The sequence below is a fragment of the Cebus imitator genome, unplaced genomic scaffold (genome assembly GCF_001604975.1).
Source record: "Cebus imitator isolate Cc_AM_T3 unplaced genomic scaffold, Cebus_imitator-1.0 Scaffold418, whole genome shotgun sequence".
Taxonomy (NCBI): Eukaryota; Metazoa; Chordata; class Mammalia; order Primates; family Cebidae; genus Cebus; species Cebus imitator.
Window position 1 is genome coordinate 224,802 of NW_016107733.1, and position 3,742 is coordinate 228,543.

The 3,742-nt window shown below is 39.3% G+C and overlaps 1 protein-coding gene across 7 annotated transcripts in view; it reads right to left on the bottom strand.

Moving 5' to 3' along the window:
- The window catches only part of CEP162 (centrosomal protein 162), a 109,375-nt gene that overhangs the window by 47,252 nt on the left and 58,381 nt on the right, over positions 1-3,742 (bottom strand). The gene's annotated exons all lie outside the window — the stretch shown is intronic.

The following is a 3,742-nucleotide window of genomic DNA, read 5'->3' on the forward strand; positions in this document are numbered from 1 at the left end:
GGAAAAGATTAAATAGACCGCTAGCCAGACTAATGAATAAGAGAGAAGAATCAAATAGACACAATAAAAAATGGTAAAGGGGATATCACCACTGTTCCCACATGAATACAAACTACCATCACAGAATACTATTAACATCTCTACACAAATAAACTAAAAAATCTAAAAGAAATAGATAAATTCTTGGACACATGCACCCTCCCAAGACTAAACCAGGAAGCAGTTGAATCCCTGAATAGACAAATAACAAGTTCTGAAATTGAGGCAGTAATTAATAGCCTACCAAGGAAAAAAGCCCAGGACCAGACAGATTCACAGCCGAATTCTACCAGAGGTACAAAGAGGAGCTGGTACCATTCCTTCTGAAACTATTCCAAACAACAGAAAAACACAGATTCCTCCCTAACTCATTTTATAAGACCAGCATCATCCTGATACCAAAACCTGGCAGAGACACAACAACAACAAAATTTAGGCCAATATCCCTGATGAACATCAATGCAAAAATTCTCAATACAATACTGGCAAACTGAATCCAGTAGCATATCAAAAAGCTTATCCACCATGATCAAGCTGGCCTCATCCCTGAGATGCAAGGCTGGTTAAACATATGCAAATCAATAAGCATAATTCATCACATAAACAGAACCAATGACAAAAACCACATGATTATCTTAATAAATGCAGAGAAGGCCTTCAACAAAATTCAACACCGCTTCATGCTAAAAACACTCAATAAACTAGGAACTGATGGAACATATCTCAAAATAGTAAGAGCTATCAATGACAAACCCATAGCCAATATCATACTCAATGAACAAAAGCTGGAAGCATTCCCTTTGAAAACCAGCAAAAGACAAGAATGCCATCTCTCACCACTCCTACTGAATATAGTATAGGAAGTTCTGGTGAGAGCAATCAGGCAAGAAGAAGAAATAAAGAGTATTTGAATAGGAAGAGAGGAAGTCAAACTGTCTGTTTCTGGATGACATAATGTATATTTAGAAAACCCCATCGACTCAGTCCAAAAAATCCTTAAGCTGATAAGTAACTTCAGCAAAGTCTCAGATAAAAAATCAATGTGCAAAAATCACAAGCATTCCTATATACCAATAACAGACAAGCAGAAAGCCATATCATGAGTTAACTCCCATTTACAATTGCTACAAAGAGGACAAAAATAACTAGGAATACAACTTACAAGGGATGTGAAGGATCTCTTCAAGGATCACTGCTGAAGGAAATAAGAGAGGACACAAACAAATGGAAAAACATTCCATGCTCATGGATAGGAAGAATCCTTATCATGAAAATGGCCATACTGTCCAAAGTAATTTACAGATTCAATGCTATTCCCACCAAGCTACCACTGACTTTCTTCATAGAACTGGAAAAAACTACTTTAAATTTTATATGGAACTAAAAAGAGCCCATATAGCCAAGACAATCCCAAGCAAAGAGAACAAAGCTGGAGGCATCATGCTACCTGACTTCAAACTATACTACAAGCCTATGGTAACTAAAACAGCATGGTATTGGTACCAAAACAGGCATACAGAACAGAGGCCTCAGAAATAACACCACATATCTATAACCATCTGATTTTTGACAAAGCTGACAAAAACAAGCAATGAAGAAATAATTCCCCATTCAATAAATGGTGCTGGGAAAACTGGCTAGCCATATGCAGAAAACAGAAACTGGACCCCTTCCTTACACCTTGTACAAAAATTAACTCAAGATGGATTAAAGACTTAAATGTAAGACCTGAAAACCATGAAAACCCTAGAAGAAAACCTAGGCAATACCATTCAGGACACAGGCATAAGCAAAGACTTCATGACTAAAACACCAAAAGCTATTGTAACAAAAGCCAAAATTGACAAATAGGATCTAATTAAATTAAAGAGCTTCTGCTCAGCAACACAAACTATCATCAGAGTGAACAGGCAACCAACAGAATGGGAGAAAATTTTTGCAATCTATCCATCTGACAAAGGGCTAATATCCAGAATCTACAAGAAACTTAAACAAATTAAAAACAAAAACAAAAACAACCAACCAACCCACCCTATCAAAAAGTAGGTGAAGGATATGGACAGACTCTTCTCAAAAGAAGACATTTATGCAGCCAACAAACATATGAAATAAAGCTCAGCATCACTGGTCATTAGAGAAATGCAAGTGAAAACCACAATGAGATACCATCTCATGCCATTAGAATGGCAATCATTAAAAAGTCTGGAAACAATAGATGCCAGTGAGATATGGAGAAATAGGAATGTTTTTACACTGTTAGTGAGAATGTAAATTAGTTTAACCATTGTGGAAGATACTGCAGTGATTCCCCAAGGATCTAGAACTAGAAATACCATTTGACCCAGCAAGCCCACTACTGGGTATATACCCAAAGAATTATAAATCATTCTACTACAAGACACATGCACATGTATGTTTATTGCAGCACTGTAGCACTGTTTACAATAGCAAAGACTTGGAATCAACCCAAATGCCAATCAATGATAGACTGGAAAGAGAAAATGTTGCACATATATACCATGGAATACTATGCAGCCATAAAAAAGAATGAGTTCATGTCCTTTGCAGGGACATGGATGAAGCTGGAAATCATCATCTTCAACAAACTAACACAATAACAGAAAATCAAACACTGCATGTTCTCACTCATGAGTGGGAGCTGAACAGTGGGAACGCCTGGACACAGGGAGGGGAACATCACACGTGGGGGCCTGTTGTGGCTTGGGAAACAAGGGGAGGAGGAACATTAGGACAAATACCTAATGCATGTGGGACTTAAAACCTACATGACATGTTGATAGGTGCAGCAAACCACCATGGCACATGTATACCTATGGAACAAACCTGCACATTCAGCACATGTATCCCACAACTTAAAGCAAGACAAAACAAAACAAAACTCCGCTGGCTCCTTGCAGGGTTAACTCAAAGTCCTTACCATGACGTTTAGTGTCATATAACCCAGGCTTATCCATGACTGATCACCTGTTCTATAAATCCCCACCTATTTCATTCTAGCCCAAGACCTCCTTGTTGTTCTTTGACTACTCCTACCTCAATGGGTCTGCACTGTCTCTTCTTTTTGCAGTGCTCTGGGCCCAGATAGCCAGGGAGTTTCCTCTTTCACTTCATCAGGATTTCTGCTCACCCTTTAGTGTCATATAACACAGCTTTACCCATGACTGATCACCTCTTCTATAAATCCCTACCCATTTCATTCTAGCCCAAGACCTCCTTGCTATTCTTTGAACACTCCTACCTCAATGAGTCTGCACTGTCGCTTCTGTTTGCAGTGCTCTGGGGCCCAGATAGCCAGGTAGTTTCGTCCTTCACTTTATCATGATTTCTGCTTACATGAAGCCCCAGAAGGCCTTCCTGACCACCCTAACTGAAACAGCAAGCCCCATCCTTGCCCCCAGGCACACAGTTTCATTTTTTTCTCACAGCACTCACTACCACCTGACATATTGTCTATTTACATGAAAGCAGGATTTCATTTTGCCAAACTTTGTATCATAAATGTATAAAAAATGCTTGGTACATCAAAAAATAAAAATGGAATTCTCGGCCGGGCACGGTGGCTCAAGCCTGTAATTCCAGCACTTTGGGAGGCCGAGGCGGGTGGATCACGAGGTCAAGAGATCGAGACCATCCTGGTCAACATGGTGAAACCCCGTCTCTACTAAAAATACAAAAAATCAGC